The sequence below is a fragment of the Globicephala melas genome, chromosome 6 (genome assembly GCF_963455315.2).
Source record: "Globicephala melas chromosome 6, mGloMel1.2, whole genome shotgun sequence".
Lineage (NCBI taxonomy): Eukaryota > Metazoa > Chordata > Mammalia > Artiodactyla > Delphinidae > Globicephala > Globicephala melas.
Window position 1 is genome coordinate 100,833,465 of NC_083319.1, and position 17,649 is coordinate 100,851,113.

General features: G+C 50.2%; 1 protein-coding gene across 2 annotated transcripts in view; it reads left to right on the forward strand.

Annotated features, from left to right (window-relative positions):
- Nucleotides 1-17,649, forward strand: part of SLC25A37 (solute carrier family 25 member 37) — a 43,742-nt gene that overhangs the window by 15,913 nt on the left and 10,180 nt on the right. The window contains exon 2 of one of the 2 annotated variants that reach the window (XM_030879039.2): nt 7,733-7,799. The exons of the other annotated variant lie outside the window; for it this stretch is intronic. The gene's annotated coding sequence lies outside the window, so the exon portion shown is untranslated. The remainder of the gene's footprint in view (nt 1-7,732; nt 7,800-17,649) is intronic. 2 annotated transcript variants of the gene reach the window in all.

Sequence of the window (17,649 nt, forward strand, 5' to 3'; positions counted from 1 at the left end):
AAAGAATCTGAAAAAGAATTGTGTGTGGGGGTGTGTGTGTGTGGGGGGGGTGTATCTATCTGAATCACTTTGCTGTACACCTGAAACTAACACAAAGTTGTAAATCAACTATAGTTCAATTTTTTTAAATACATAAAGCAAGGGCTACCCTGGTGGCGCAGTGGTTGAGAGTCCGCCTGCCGATGCAAGGGACACGGGTTCGTGCCCCGGTCTGGGAAGATCCCACGTGCCGCGGAGCGGCTGGGCCCGTGAGCCATGGCCGCTGAGCCTGCGCGTCCGGAGCCTGTGCTCCGCAACGGGAGAGGCCACAAGAATGAGAGGCCCGCGTACAGCAAAAAAAAAAAAAAAAAAAATACATAAAGCAAGATGATTTAAATCAGCTTTAGAAATGACTTTTCATTGTAAAAACAATAGAATAACAATGAGGAATACATGGACAAGTTAGAGTGACTCCTAGTTCCTTCTTTGCCTCCAAAAAAGTCTTTCAAGTTTCAGAAGGAGGTAGAGAAGGAGTTAACACTGCAGTTTGTCACAATGGGGTCTGTGTGGGTACAGTTTTAGGTGGTTCTGTTTATCCTTGGAATTAGCACTGTTCCCTCCACAGGCTCCTGAGATTGGGCCGGACAGTGGTGCTTCCCCTGACCTGGGGTAAGAATTCTCATTTTAACCTTCCCGTGAATGTCTCTTCCAAGGTTCTTTTGAATTTTCTGATAATCTAATCACAAGAAAGTTTCTGAAATTCTCTTTCAGACCCTAAAAAATGAAAGTTAACTACAAAGCTGGGCTTTTACTAGAAGTTGCTTTTAAGTTGGAAACAGATTTCTGATCCTCTCTGAGTTTAAGGGACAGGAAGAAGCTTTGTCAGCCCAGAACTTGAACGTGGAGGGCAGGGGGATGATATGAGGAGAATCAAGGCGAAACGGATTCTTTCTCTGGATACACACACAGAACGTTTAATTTCCATTTTAGGGTGAGTTACAATTAGCTCCTGATGACCAAAAGCCCACCAACTGAGTGACCCTGGGAAAACACGTCACTTAATCTGAGTCTCAGTTTCTTCATCTGTGGAATGGCAAGATGGAACTAAAACTATATGGTTTCTTAGGAAGCTTCCCGTTCTAAAATTTCCACTCCTTATTTGCATGGGCTGTATAACTCTGGGCACTGTCTTTTGACTTGGAATGTAACATATAGACTTGCAAGCACTTCTGCTTGAAGGAGGAAACTAGGAAGACCACCCCTGCCCACGGCCCCCAGCTCTGGAATTCTCCCAGGGCTAGAATGCCCAAGGAGGAAAAGAGCTAGATGCCCAACTACCATTTGGGGCCCCTGTTTCCCAGAGTACCTGCCGAGAAATGATCATTTATTTAAATTACTTGAAACCTCCAACTGCAGCACTGAAAGACTGCAAACGATTCATTCACACTATTCCAGAAATGCTGAATGGCCACAGCCCCACCCTAGAAGCAAGGAGAGCCTTGTAGCAGATGCTTCTGGAAGGCTCTGTTTATAGCTCTCTGAGTCCTTCCTGCCGAGGACCTTTCATGAGCTCACTACCAGGAAGCTGAGTCATCGAGGGGTCAGCCGGCATGGCCACGGTCACCCAGCATTGCCACATTGAGAGGCTTGCCGCAGCCATTCCCCGCACGGTGATGGGAACCCCATCACTCCTCACGGCTTGTGAGGTCGGGACCAAAGAGACTGAAACATCCCATGGAGGGTCAAAGGACTGTCCTCTTTTCAGGGCTCCACTTGGGCTCTGTGCTGTGCTCCTAGTACCCAGCTGGCTGCAATGACAACACCTTTCTTGGGGCCTCTGTTCACATCCCACCTGCCACTACCCGTGCCCCCAGGTGGTCCCCTTCTCCCATGCTTCACCTGCATGGCTCCCCCCAGGCTTCCGGTCCCTGCTTCGAAGTCACTTCCAGAACCCCGCCCCAAATCTAAACTAGGATCCCTGCCTTTACTGTCTCAGCACCTTCACCTTCTCCCTTGCTTCAGGACATTTAGAGTTTGAAAGTTTTTATTTGTATGACTTAAAAAAAAAAACTTATATATTTATTTATTTGGCTGCACCGGGTCTTTAGTTGCAACACATGGGATCTTCGTGGGATCTTCACTGAGGCGTGCGGGAGCTTTTTTTTGTTTTTTAGTTGCAACATGCAGGATCTTTAGTTGCGACATGTGGGCTCTTAGTTGCAGCATGCGAGATCTAGTTCCCTGATCAGGGATCGAACCCGGGCCCCCTGCGTTGGAAGCGCGGAATTTTCACCGCTGGACCACCAGGGAAGTCCCTATTTGTATGAGTTTTGGTTTGCTCTTCCCCTCGCCTACTAGACTCTAACCTCCTTGAAGGCAAGGACTTGCTGCCTGCCCCATCATCCCCAGCACCCCCTAGCAGCGCCCTGTTTATGTCGTAGGGAGAATTTGTTGGTCGAATGACCCAGTTTTACCAATGTGAGACTCCTGCGGTCTGGCCCCTCACTCTCATCCCCGGCACCCATCTGCTTCTCTCCCCCTGGAAACCCTTCTCATCAGTTGACTTTGGTTTAAATCATACACTGGAGCTCTGTTTCCAGGATGAGGGTTTTCAACGGCATGAAATCTCACCCAGGATTGAAGGTTTCTGCCATTCTCTTAGGCATCCAGGGAAACTTACAAATAGCTCCCCCAAAACTTAGGAAATAATTTATACGTGCAAAAAGTCGTATTATACGTGCAAGTGGATTTTGGAGGCTGAGAGGCGAGTCTTCAGGATGCTACCTTTGGTGTCTTTCCCCTGAGACCCTTAGAACATCGAGCCTGGTGTTTCTGGTGTTTTGTCATCTTTCTCTGTTATTGTCTGGTATATGAAGGGAGCAGAAGAACATCCCCTCCAGCTGTGGCCTGGCCCCGCCTACACGTAAATCACCCAGCATTTTGGAGATGATCTGACAGCAGCATTTGTGGGAAATCTGGCTTCGGGAACATCTGGGACATTTACCCAGGGCCCATGCTTAGCCCTCTAGTGTTCCCTGAACTCTGGAGCCTGGCTCTCCTAGGGCTTATATCCTGGGCTCTTATCCTGTGTGTTAGATCCCAGCAAATGTGAGATGCGTCACGCTGTGGGACATAGATCCTCAGTAAGCAGATAGATAGCTGTTTGGGGAGGAGAGTATATCTGGGGCTTAACGTGCCTGCTTTGTGTACGTCTGTGGATGAAATGCAGCGTACCTCTGAGTCCTTGACTATCGTTACGGAGTGTCGAAGCACAGTGCTGGGGTGCTGAGATCACAACAGATGAGGCTGCCCCTTCCTTCGTGTTTCTGTCAGACTTTAATGGGAGACAGGCATGCAGACGCATCACCTGATATAATTATAAGTAGAGGAATGAGCAAGAGAAGGCTGGTGACAGGGCAGCTTTGAAAAGGCTTTTTTTCCTGTGGATAACAGGCTCATAGTGGGGCTTGCTTTAGAAGGTATGGCTTCTCTGGCGGGCGTGGAAGCCAGTCTTGCAGAAGCTGGCAGGACCGCACTTGGCTTGGGAACCGTGCACGGGACTCGCGAGGTGCCTGGCTCCCTGAGCCTGTCCAGGGTGGATCCAGGAGGGCTGTCACCCACAGCTCCCTGGCTCTGATGGCAAGGTAGGGCCTTGGAAACACCGGCATCATCACCCAGTCTCTCACATACAAACGTTTGGCTGGTTTTTGACAGCTACCTCCATGCCTGAGCAGGTGGGGTATGATATCTTCCTGGCATGATATCTTTTGGGCTGACACAGGCCAAGGGTGTATTAGACAGGGACACACTGCATCACTGGGGCGGGGGGCCAGCATGTGGAAAAGGGCGAGCATCCCAGCTCTGCATCTTAAGCCTTTCTGCCTTACGTCAAAGCTTTGCCTTCCGTCCAAGAGCCCCTGGGCTGAACTTCCAGGTACTCCCTTCCAAGGCAGGCCTTGGAGCCAGGGATGTTGCTGTGTCCAGGCGATTATGCTCTGCATTTGAGCCTCTGGTCGCCTTCGCCAAAAACAGACAAGAAAAACAAAAATTGCTCTCCCAGCTGTGCAAAGAAACCTCAGGGAACCATTGGATTGTGACAGGATTTCAGACTGTGATTTCAGAAATGCATACGGAGTGAGCTGTCGATTAGATTGAGGATTGTTTAAGAATTGTGGTTAAAATACACATAACATAAAACTCGCCATCTTACCCTTTTTTCAGAGTACAGTTCAGTAGTGTGGTATATCGACATTTATTGTATAATACAACCGTCACCACCATCCATCTCCAGAACTTTTCTCATCTTTGCAAACTGAAACTCTGTCCCCATTAAACAGCATCTCCCCATTGTCCCCAGTCCCCTAGCAACCACCATTCTACTTTCTGTCACTTTGCATTTGACTATTTCAGTTACCTCATGTAAGTGGAATCATACAGTATTTGTCTTTTTTTTTTTTTTTTTTTTGCGGTACGCGGGCCTCTCACCGTTGCGGCCTCTCCCGTTGCGGAGCACAAGCTCCGGACGCGCAGGCTCAGCGGCCATGGCGCACGGGCCCAGCCACTCGGCGGCATGTGGGATCTTCCCGGACCGGGGCACGAACCCGCGTCCCGTGCATCGGCAGGCGGACTCTCAACCACTGAGCCACCAGGGAAGCCCCCAGTATTTGTCTTTTTGTGATCGGCTTATTTCACTTAGCTTGATGTCTTCAAGGTTCGTCCGTGTTGTGGCATGTGTCAGAATTTCCGTCCTTGTTGAGGCTGAATAATATTCCGTTGCATGGATAATGGCACCTTTTGTTTATTCATTCATCTGTGGATGGACACTTGGGTTGCTTCCACCCCTTGGCTATTGTGACGAATGCTGCTGTGAACGTGGGTGTACAGATATCTCTTTGGGACTCTGCTTTCAATTCTTTTGGATGTATACCCAGCAGTGGGATTGCTGGATCGTGTAATGATTCTATTTAAAATTTTTTTTGGAACTTCCATACTGTTTTCCGTAGGGGCTGCACCATTTTACACGCACACCAGCTACACACAAGGGTTCTAACCTCTGCTGGAATCCTTTTTTTTTTTTTTTTAATACAGGTGTTTTTAAGCTGCGGGTAGTCCTAAGGTTTAGTAATGTAGATTTACCTCCCCCCCCCCCAGATAAAACACTCCCCTCCCACACGTTTTGTTTTTTAAAAGACTCTTTATTGGCTTTATAGATTTAGAATGTTAGAGGCCAAAAAGGACCTCCTTAGAGATAATCTATTAACTCCATTTATCCATTGGACAAATATTTGCAATTGTAATAGATGGGTGAACAAAACGCAGGAAATCTTCCACCTCTCGGTTTACCCGCTGGTGGAAATTCATGTTGATGCCCAGCTAGGCGAACCGATTGCTAGGAGTTCCTCAGGGATTTGGTAGCCAGGCTGGATGGGAGTTGAGGTCTTGTGACGCTTGGAACAGGGCTCTCTCTGTTCTGTCATGCTCACGTTTAGTTGCACGTCTTGGGGGGGATCCCCCAGATCCCCCGTTCGGGAAAGTGAGACACACTTGGATTTATCCCCAGAATCCGAGGGACCTGAGAGCCGGCCCACACCCACAGGTGGAACGCGGCAGAGGGAGCAGACCCCAAGCAGGGCGCCCTGTGCCCGGGCCTGTAGCTCAGTTTGGCCCCAGCTGGCTGCCTCCCTGCAGTTCCGAGGGTGGTGGGTCCCTGAGAGCTGGGGAGGGCCTTCACTACCACTGTGGTGACTGCACGGGAGTGGGTTCCAATCAGCCGTTTCAGGGAACCTTGGCACTTAAGGGCTCTGCCTGGCCCTAGCCCTGGACTTAAGCACCAGGTAAAGTCTCCAGAACTGCCCTGAGCCCTTAGTGAACTTCCTGCAGCGCTTTCCTCTGGACCCTTTGCACCAGTGTAAATTGACACTAGATTTTCCCCCACCTCTAGCTCCCCTGATTGTTACATAATCAGGAATCATGTGAGCAGCCGGTTCCATTCATTTAGAAATGGGGAGCAGAGAAAGGTGACTGTGCAAGCGGGGTGGGTGGGAGGGATGGAGACCCTTAGGGGCTGTTTTGTGCAGATCCCTCACCTCCCTGGGCCTCAGTTTCTCTTCTGTTCGGAGGGTCAGCGAACTAAAGGGCTGCTGGGCAGTCCTGACAATCAGTCAGGTCGTCTAGTCCAAATATGCAGTGATTGCGGGGGCCTTGCTTCCAACCAGGGTGGATCCCGGGGGCATCCTCCCCAAGGAAATGAGCATCTTATGAAGGAATTAGAATAAAAGTGACATGACATCTTCCTAGGAATTTGCTGTTTATCTCCCCCTCACCCCCATAAAAAGGATTAATAGAAGCACCAGCAGCTGGACGCTTCTGGTAGGGAAGCATCTGGGAGAGATTCAGTAATTCGCGGAAGGTGCAAAGGAGCAAAGGTGCAAGAGAGGAAGCAGCAGAGCTGGGATTTACGTCAGGTGAGGCCCCAGAGCCTGTTCAGCTGACTGTCGTGGGTCTGGACTCCACTGGAAACTGGAGGGCTGCTCCAGGTTTGTCCAGCCTCTTTCTGGTCAGAGGGGATTGGAGTAGGGCTTCCATTCCTGTCCCTTTATTATGAGATTGTAGGAATTGTGGCCTGGAGTCCCCAGTGCCCTGTGGCTGGTGGCTTCCTTCCAGGACCCTGAGCTCTGTTGTGTGGTTTATGGCCTATCCTATTCTGTAGTCTAATGATTCCGTTCAAACCTGTAATGAGATCCTTTGTGCCAAACAGCCATTTATGAGCAAGCAGGGAAAAATACCCTCACCTTCTAGGCAAGATTAAGCTAGTTTTGGTGGTAGTTCTTAATGATATTTCAAAGCCATTTGTATTAACACAGGTGGTAGTTTAGGGATCATACTCGCTGGAGCCCTTCTACAAAAAGTTGCAGTGATGCTAACATTTACTACCTCCTCTACGGTGCTAGGTGGTCGATGTGCTCGTGTTTTCTCAGTTATTCATCGCAGGAAGCACGTGAGGTTGGGGTTTTCACTGATGAGGGAACTGAAGGGCAGAGAATTTTAGTAACTTAATGTGTACAGCTCAAAAATAGTGACGTGGTTGAGGACGGGGCCATCTCTGTGTCCCCAGGTCCTAATAATGGCGTCTGGCATGTTGTAGGAGCTCAGTATGTGATGGTGGAGTGAATGGATGAACTTCAAACCCCAGGAACGGTCTGAGCATTGGGTGGGTGGGTGATCGAACGAGGTTTCTTTGAGATTCCATGATTGGGATTTTTAGCAAAGTACTGTTGAAGGATGGTCAAGTGGGCGGGGTCCGGGAGTCGGAGTGCTGTCCAGTCTTAGTGCAGTGGCGACTTAACTCTGGGAGCTTGGGCAAGTCATCCAACCGTTTCCTCGTCAGCCAAGCAGAATTGGGGGAGGGCTGGATGGGTGGGAAAACTCTGACATCAAACAGAAGCCCAGAGGGAGGAGCCCCTCCACCCCATGCAAAACAAAACAGATGTTGCTGGAGCTTGGGGGGGCTGAAGTAGGTAGCAGGGCTGTCCGGACTCTGCTTCTCCTGCATGCAGGAGATGCGCTGGTGCTCCGGGGTGGGGGACCTCGTGTGTTCCCTGGGCGCTTCCACGTGGACCCTCGTATTAAGCCTGCTCTTCAGTGCGGTTCTGTAATGCTTCAGCGAGTTTCCCCAGATGCCAGGAAAACAGAACACTTTGGAGAGTGAGGTGTTTCTCCAGTGCTGCCTCTGACGCCTTTTCCTTACTTGTAGGTGGGGTGTTTTTAAGCCAGTGACATAGACAAAGCTGCTGAGTCAGGGGAGGCCCCGGGGAGGCCAGGTGAGTGAAATTCTTCATTGAAAGCAGCCTGACCATGGGCGTATTCAGTCTCAGCTTTTGCATACTGATAGAGTGCCGGGGGTGTTCGTGGGTCAGGATGCCCTTCCTGCCCACCTGGGTGGGCGAGCTCCTTTCCAGGACGGAGGTGGGTTGGTATTGAACCGGGTTCTATTACCCAGCTCTGTGTGAGCCCAGTGTCCAGGCTGACAGCCAGAGTTGGGAAACAGTGATGCTGTGTGACCTCCAGGGGACGGGTCTCCATGACTGACTCTAAGTACCACCTGGACATAGACACCCCCGCCCCCCTCCCCAGGACCTGCATGGACTTAAGCAGCAAGGATTTAGGTGACTTTGACGCATCAGGGCTACTCCCTCTTTAAAAGGTCCGGCACGTGAGGTGGTGTACGCGTGACTTAGCACAGTCATAGAAGCAGGGCACATCAGAGACCAGGGAGAAGCTGGAAGTCATAGGTGACCCTTCCAGTCTACCTTTCCATGAGAGGTCCTGTAGCCTGGTGCAGGCTAATGGTGCAGTCCTGGAGCCAGACCGTGTGGCTTCCGGTCCTGTCTGTACTCTGTGACCTTGGGGCAAGTCGCTTATCCCCCTGTGCCTCAGTTTCCTTGTTTGTAAAACGGGGATAGTTAGCTGATATCTAACTTTACTATAATTATTTTATTTATTATATTATATATAATACATTATTATTATAAATATTTTATTATATTTATATTTATTATTATTATTATTTTGCGGTATGCGGGCCTCTCACTGTTGTGGCCTCTCCCATTGCGGAGCACAGGCTCCGGACGCGCAGGCTCAGCGGCCATGGCTCACGGGCCCAGCCGCTCCGCGGCATGTGGGATCTTCCCGGACCGGGGCACGAACCCTTGTCCCCTGCATCGGCAGGCGGACTCTCAACCACTGCACCACCAGGGAAGCCCTATTTATTTATTATATTTATTTTGTGGGTATTGGCATTGGGACTCAGAGAAGTAAGGCAGTTTGCCTAAGGCCACATAGTCCTTCATGCTAGATGTGGGACTTGAACATAGGAGTCCAGCCCTGGCTCGTCTTACTGGAGCCAAGCAAGGTGGGTCAGAGTGACCAGTGGTCCAGGCTTCCCCTCCACCCAGTGCTCTCCCGCCCTCTCTGTCTCCCAGTGAGGTCTCCAATCCCACCCATGAAATTCCAACCCTGTTACCTGGAATCTTGGGAATTTGCCCACCTGTAGAGCAGAGATCATTTAATCCTTTGGGCGGGCCACCAACTAGGTACTCTGAGTGTGTCCTAGGTACCTGGGGCCTGAGCCAGGTGGATTCTTTCATCCCTCCCTCCTGCTATAGAATTTTCTAGAGAAGGGGAGGAGTGAGCAGGTTTGGCTCCTATGATGAAGCAATGTGGGAATGGCATCCTTGGAGCCACAGGCGAGGAGGCTGTGAGCTGCTGCCTGTGGGTGGGAAGGCAGACTCCGTGGTTGTGCTGTTACAGTGACCTTGCAGCTTGGGAGCCAGCTGCTGGCCCGTAATGGGACCCCATGGGGAGGGCTTCTGTTGCACAGGCCTGGTCCCTCCTCCCAGATGCAGGAGATCCCAGCCTTCTTGCTTACCGTGCTGCTCTTTGTAGCTGCTTTGTCAAGTGCGGGGCGTAACCACAGAGAACACTTGACTGTAAAGTAAATTCCAAACACCTTAGCAACCTATTCAGACAGAGCCTTCTGGAGTTCAGCCGCCCTCCCTCTCCATGCACACCTTACTGCTGCATCCCCTGCACATACGCCCTCCAGCCAGAACCTCCGTTTCCCAGAACCACCAGCACATTCACATCCCCCTCAGCCCGAATGTTCTCTTCCTTTCGATGCTCTGTTTGCTTTTTTTTTCAGTCAAAGTCACACGTGCACCTAGTCAAAAAGGCAAATAGTGTGGAAGGGACTGTAATGACAGCTCCATTTCTTGCCAGTTGAAATACCATCCCCCTTTCCAGGTGCAGCTCAAATGGCCCTTTTCTGCCACCCTTTCTGGGTTGGATATGCTCTGGGGTCTGTGGCCCGTTCCCAGGAGAAGCGGTGTTTGGTGCTGTGGCTTTTTCCCTGGGAGGCTGAGGAACTTGGTTTGGGTTGTCTTGGTGGAATATGTGTTTTCTACTGACTGCATCGTGGAAGCTCTTCACTTAGTCCTTTTTAAAAAAAAAAAAAAAAATTGAAGTATAGTTGATTTACAATATTGTGTTAGTTTCAGGTGTACAGCAATATATATATATTTTTTCAGATTCTTTTCCATTATATAGGTTATTACAAGATATTGAATATAGTTCCCTGTGCTATACAGTGGGTCCTTGTTGTTTATCTATTTGATATATAGTAGTGTGTATCTGTTAATCCCATACTGCTATTTATCCCTCTTTTCCCCTTTCCCCTTTGGTAACCATAAGTTTGTTTTCTGTGTCTGTGAGTCAGTTTCTGTTTTGCAAATAAATTCACTTGTACTATTTCTTAGATTCCACATATAAGTGATGTCATCACTTAGTCCTTTTGTCCCTAGAAATAGCAATGCCCCCTAAGCACACCCTTAATGGGCCTGAAGGTTTCAGGGTTGCATCCGGAGAGCATGAATGACAGATGGCAGGGATCCTTTGCAGTCCAGGCCCAGCACCACCGAGGCAGCAGGTAATCAGGAACGTCTGACGGTGGCTGGTCTGATGAGAAGAGCAAATGTGACTTTTGTGAACATTGGACCCCGTGGGAAATAAGTGAAAAGGCAGAGCGGGCTTGAAGGTTTGCTCTCCCATGTGTGAACCCACTTCCTCCCACCCTCCCCCAACATCGGGGCCACCTGAAAACCCTGGGAGGTCTGGGGCTTTCTGTAGGCGAGGCAGGGACATTGACACAGGCCTGATTTAGCTGGAGGTGTGGTCTCACCCCTCTCATCTCTTTCTCTTTTCTCTCTTTTTTTTTTTTGCCATACGCGGGCCTCTCACTGTTGTGGCCTCTCCCGTTGCGGAGCACAGGCTCCAGACAGGCAGGCTTGGCGGCCATGGCTCACGGGCCCAGCCGCTCCGCGGCATGTGGGATCTTCCCGGACCGGGGCACGAATCCGTGTCCCCTGCATCGGCAGGCGGACTCTCAACCGCTGTGCCACCAGGGAAGCCCCCCTCTCATCTCTTTTCTGTTCACCTTTTCTGCCTGGTTCTCCAAGAGCTGGCTCTTTGGCTGCTTTCATATAGGGGTTCTCAACAGGAGCTTTCAGAATGCAAAGGCCTGGTCCTCCCGTGCACCACCCGTCTTCCTGCTCCAATGTACAGCCATTCTCCCAACAGACCCCCCTTTTTTGCGGATGGGGAGAGGCAAGGACTGCTTTTGAGGACTCATTTTCTCTTGCTGGCTCCTAAATTTTCCTTCTGATTAAAAATCAGAGACACAGTATATTCTCCTTATGGATATACTTTTGCCAACTTGGGAGATGTAAAAAGACACGATTTGGAATTTTGAACCTGGGAATACACTTTGATGTGCCTCAGAGTGCCGCGAACGGCATGGTTCCCCTAGAGGATTTTCTGCATTGCTCCGTTCCTGGTTAATGTGGTGCGGGGGTGATGCTAGATGCTGTCCTCATGCCTCATTTTTTATGATTTCCGCGTGTGCTTTCAAAGGGCCAGGGCGTGATCGTTGGAAGCACCACCAGGAGTCCATCCCCTGTCGTGAGCACCATGAGTTCGTGAGTCCTGTCTGAGTCAAGATGCTGGCCATTTTGAACTCGGAGCGCTGAAAGGTTTACTGTGCGTTGGCTCCCTTGATGTGGTTCGGGTTTCTTCGTCTGTTGTATGTCCCTCCTGAGGCTTCTGGAAGGTGCGATGAGGGCTTTCCAAGCCCTCGATGAGGTCTGTGGCTTTGCTCCGGAAGGCAGTCCTTTCCCCACAAAGCACTGTGCCAGAAAAAGCCTCTCCCTCCTGGACCGCGTGTGAACCGGTTCTTGGGCGGCTGTCTCTCCTCTGGGCGGCTGTGCACGGGAGCTGTAGCGTGAGCGGCAGACAGACCCCAGTGCAGCTGCACACAGTGTCAGGGCTGGGCTGCGGGTGGAAACGCGCTGCCAGGGAGGCCTTGCACCCATGGGTGCGTGGCTGTGGGGCTTGGAAAATAGGGAGGGGGCTGGGGGCAGGCCCTGCCATCCAGCGTAGGCGTTTTACTGTGGTTCGACTTAGTGATGTCAGTGCTACTTGGAAGCAGTTGGCAGATGGGAGGGAATTCAACTCGCCAACCTGACTTCTAATTCTGAAGCAGCCCCTGGCGGCAGATGCTCACATTGTTTGGCATTTTCCTAGCGCTTTCTCGGTGCTTGAACCTTATTTCCTTTCTCTGGGAGGAAGTCTGGAGCCGAGATTCCTGGGCGACCTTCTGAAGCGCAGCCTTGTTCCCTCTGTGGGAGCTGTGGCTGCCCATGTGATGTTTGTTCATTCATACCCTGAACTGGGAGCCCCATGCACGCCCCTCCCCGTCTCCCTCCCCATCACACCTGCCTCAGGGGAGGATCGTGGCAAATGCATTTGAATGGATGGATGAATAGATTTCACACTATCTTTTTCTGGTCTTGAAAGTGCCACTTGTCATGGGAAGTTTTTTTTTTTATCTTATTGCTTGGTTTTTATTTTTGAGAAATTCGGAAAGAAAGATTGGGAATCCCCAGCCGTGTCCAGGTCAGGTGGGAGGACAGTGGCCAAGTGACGCCACAGCGGCTGGGGCCAGGCTGGCTTGGCCTCTGCAGGATCCCTGGGGAGGTCCGAGGACTCCCTGCCAGACTCAGCTTGCCCTCTTCTTTCTGGTGGGCCCAGATCCGTGACTGCTTATCCATGTGCCCTTGGGCAAGTCCCTTTTCCATTCTGGGCTCCAGTTTCCCAGCAGAAAAGGCAGGTGCTAATAAGCTAGATGTGCTCTCTGCCCAGCCCTTGCAGCTCCTGTTATACGATCCTTCGAGCTTACCTGGGACGGAACACACATTTTCCACTCCCTCCCCGCCCTCTCAGTGCGAGAACAGGCCAGGACTTCCCTGGTGGTCTAGTGGCTGAGACTCTGTGCTTCCACTGCAGGCGCGGTTAAAAAAGAAAAGAAAAAGAAAAAAAAGAAAGAGAGAGTACAGACCTACAAGGTAGGCTTGTCCTGTTTTGTCTTCTTAGGGGAGAATTTGAGGAAGGGGCTTGACCCCTCCATTCCGGTCTTGATGGAGTTGGTTTAAAATTTGGATCCCTCCTGTAGAATTACTGTTCTAAGCTGGGGGAGGGGGGTGGGGGGGGTAGGGGGGTATTGCTTAGGTGAGGCAGTGAGTGGCAGAACCAGGCCAGAGACCCAGGTCTCCTGCTCTTGGGGCCCATGCACTATCCTCCATCCCGTCCCTTTGAGAGCAACGGCAGTTATGCGAGTTGATGTGGAGTAAAAGGCTCCGTCACGTGCCACACGGGGCTTGTCCCGCTCATTTGTCCCTTGCACGGCCCCCCACCAGGCCTAGTCTTCCAGGCTGTTCCCTGCAGCCCATGCTCTGCAGGGGCTGCTCCGAGGGTCCCTCTGACTCCTAGAGCTGATCTCTGCACTTCCTGCTTCCAGGGTCCGTGCCACTGGCTGCCGCTGTGTCTTCTCAAGTGAGTTCTGCAAGGTGTGACTGATTATTCAGTGAGACGAGGCTTCCAATTGCCAAAGACAAACCTTGAAAAAGTGCCTTGAAACAGAGCTCAACAGTCTGCTTTCCTGAAGGACTTCCCAGAGTTTATTGTGCTAATTAATGTACATTATGAATTTCCAAGAGGGGAGAATTAAAGTGCAAAGAATGGGAATTTACTATAAACAGGAGAGCTGGACAGCTAGGTAGGAACCGAAACTCAGGATATGAATGGCAGTTGGTGAAATTCTGTCTCCATTTTCTTGTTTTTTTATTTTATTTGATTTTAATTTATGCTTTTTCTCTGTGCATCTTCATTCATTTTCTTTTTCCTTCTCTCCACCCTCACACCTTTTTTTTTTAATTGTGGTAAAATACACATAACATCAAAGGTACCATCTTAACCATTTTTAAATGTCCTGTTAAGTGGCGTTAAGTATGTTCATACTGTTGTGCTACCGTCACCACCATCCATCCACAAAACTCTACATCTTTTTTTTTTTTTAATTAAAAAAATTTTTTGTGGCCGCGTGGCTTGCAGGATTTTAGTTCCCTGACGAGGCCCAGGGATTGTGCCCCCTGCAATGGAAGCACAGAGTCTTAACCACTGGACCGCCAGGGAAGTCCCAGAACTCTACATCTTACAAACTCCAAATCCTACCCTTTAAACAATAACTCCCCGTATCCGCTCCCCCCCAACTCCTGGCAACCATCATTCTGCTTTCTGTCTCTATGAATTAGAGGTCTCTAGGACCTCTTATAAGTGGAATCATACACTATGTGTCTTTCTGTGATTGCCTTATTTCACTTAGCATCATGTCCTCAGGGTTCACCCATGTCATAGCACAAGTCAGAATTTCCTTCACTTTTAAGGTGAATAATATTCCACTGTGCGGGTGGACCACATTCTGCTTGTCCATTCATCTATCGATGGACACTTGGGTGGTTCCCACTCACCCCTAACTTTTTCTTCTTCTCTAGTCCACAGGTAGATAGAAAATGCCCAGCCCTCAGCTGTACAGTTTATGGGCAGTGTCACAGAAAAAGAAAAAAAAGAGACTCTATTGATTATCTCCTCTCCAGCCCTGGTCCCTGCAGCCTCGCTCTCACCTGCCCACCTTCAGCTTCTCTCAGGCTCCCTTCTGAGGATGCTTTCATGACCTTACGTAACGGTACAGATGGGTCAGTCCTGCCCCCTTTTCTGAGCTCTTTCTGACAGTCCGTATCATTCTCCTCTTACTTCACACTTTCCTTGTTTATTTCCTCTTGTCTCCTGGCTCCCGACCCCGAGTGGGTGCCCCCTGCAGGCAGATTGGAGAAATGAAGGTGCTGCAGGACCAAGGAGGCGCTGGCCCCAAGCCTGGCCATGGTGGTTGACGTGGGCTGAGAGGGGGCTTCCTGGGTCCTCGGCGCTCATGGGCCACTTGCTTCTGTTCCGGGCGGGGGTCATTGAATATGGCCTGCCCACCTGGGTAGCCCACCTCCCCGAGAACAGAGAAGTCCACTGAAGTCCAGCTGTCCTTTTCCATAGGATGATATGTTTTGGTTCAAAATTTATTTATTCCAACTGCCTCACCCCTCCTATAAAGAGGGGGGAGGTGAGAACTCAACCCCAAATTTCCCTTGTAAGTCTCCGTGAGCCAGCTGACATGAGCAGCTGTGTAAGGCAGAGACCACTCGTGCCCTCCGCCCCCTGCCCGCCGTGCCTTCCCATATATAGGGGGCAGGTAGGAGCGGGGACAATGATCGTTGACTGCACTCCAAGCCAGGCGTTTCCTGAGGTTACCTCACAGTCTGCCAACAGCTCTCTGGGGGATTTTTCCATACCCCAAGATTAAGGAACCTGCTTGAGGTCCCAGAGCGGGGATGGTGCAGACCAGCGATGTCGGCTTGGCCGGCTCGGCCGGCTCTAAAGCCCTGCCACCGTGCGCCCACTACTCCCTACCTTCGCCTCTCCACATACACCGCCCTCCCACACAGCTCTCACCGCTCCTCAAGCGACCAAAGCTGTGTTGATTATTGCCGGGGCCGGGCGAAGAACGTCCTTAGAAAGCGTTGGGGCCTAGAAGGGGCCTTTTTAATTTTTTTTTTTTTTTTTGCGGTACTCGGGCCTCTCACTGTTGTGGCCTCTCCCGTTGCGGAGCACAGGCTCCGGACGCGCAGGCTCAGTGGCCATGGCTCACGGGCCCAGCCCCTCCGCGGCATGTGGGATCTTCCCGGACCCAGGCACGAACCCGTGTCCCCTGCATCGGCAGGCGGACTCTCGACCACGGCGCCACCAGGGAAGCCCTAGAAGGGGCCTTTATTTAGCAGTTCTCCGAAAGTGTGAGTGAGGATCAGGGTCATCTGGGGAATTAAAAAAAAAACTAAGCCAGACAGAGGAAGACGAATAATCATATGATATCACTTATATGTGAAATCTAAAAATTTTTAACAAAAGATACCAGTGAACTTATTTACAAGACAGTAATCGACCCACAGACATAGCAAAGTTATGGTTACCAAAGGGGAAAGGTGGGGTAAATTAGGAATTTGGGAGTAACGTGCACATTACCATGTATAAAATAGATCACCAACAGGGACCTCCTGTAAAACACAGGGAACTATACCCAATATTTTGTAATAGGGAAAATAAAATTCTTTTCCCTGTAAGGGAAAAGAATCTGAAAAATAATATATATATATACACGTATATACATATATGTGTGTGTGTATATATATATAGAGAGAGAGAGAGAGAGAGAACTGAATCACCTTGCTGTACACCTGAAACTAACATGACATTGTAAATCAGCTATACTTCAATTAAAAAAAAGTTTTAAATCAATATGTGTTGGGGTGGTGCCCAGACAGGTATTTTTAGACATTTCCCAAGTGACTGATAATTAGCCGCTGTTTGGATCCTCCCCTTTGCTTTACGGTTGAGGGCACTGGGGACCAGAGAGGTGAGATGCCACAACCAAGGCCACTTGACCCTGTCAGAGCCAGTGAGGGCCAGGAACCAGGGTCTCACTCCAGTCCTGTGTGTTCTCTCGCACTGCCACACCCCTGCTTGCGAGGGGCTGCTGGGACCGAGGAAGGCTGTCCTCCGTAGGCTGGTCTTGCCACCCCAGGCCAGAAACCAGGAGGAGGTGGCACAGGCAGCTGCTGCAGACCTTCCCCGAGGCGGGTCTGTCCTCTGGGAATGGGCCTGGCAGGAGCCACTTCTTAGTGACAGGCCCCAGCTAGGCCCCCAGGGACAGGCTGCCTCTGGTCCTCTTGTGGCTCAGAGGCTCACACTCTGGGCTTGAGAAATGCAGCCAGATGTGAACTTTTCATCAGTAAGGAGAGCTCTAGATATAAAGGGTGATGGGAGGGACAGGTCATTACAGGAAAGCATGCTTATATTTAGGGGAGGTGAATAAGGGACATAGTACGGCTTCACCCTTGTGGGTATCCTAAGTTGCATGTGTGTGTGTTTGCGTATCCGTTCATTCAGCAAACATTTATTGGTCCCCCACTGTGAGTTAGACACTGTAATAGGCATTGGAGATGTGCTGTGACTCAGACAGACACAACCCCTGCTCCACGGAGCTTAGAACGGTCTGGAAGGCCAGGTACTAGAACCATATTACTTAGCCTCTTGACGAATCCTTTATTGTTATTAACCGTAAGGATAGTAACAGACATTTAATTTTCTCACTCCTTCTCTCAAAAGAGGAAGCTGAAACTTAGGACCCCTGCCTTGTCCAGGGTCACACCGTAAGTGATGGAATCAGTTCTGAGAGCAGAACTTGCCTTCTCGGCCACCTGGTTGTACCATCTCCTGCATCAGGCTCCTGATTTTTATCGGGGGCAGTGACAAGAGAAAGCCAGGCGAAATATGAAGCTTCATTTGCTCTAAAGCTTGAGCAATTTCAAATATCCATTAGAATGTAGTGCTAGAGAACCTCTGCCGTCCCTGAAGCACCAGTTTTGTCTCTTCCAAAGGGAGCACTTTGCGTTTCGTGTACTTTATTTTCTCTGGCCAGCAGTGCCCTTAGGAACAAAGCACAGGTTTTGTAGCCATGAGTCAGCGACCCTTCTGGTTGGCACACTCACCCACTTCTTCCTTTGGTCTTGTTTGCTTATAATGTGTCCTCTATTATCAAGGTGCCTAAAATCCTTTTGAAACGGGTTAGAATAGAAAACACTTAAACAAAAAGGTACAGGGACACTGACCCTGTCCATT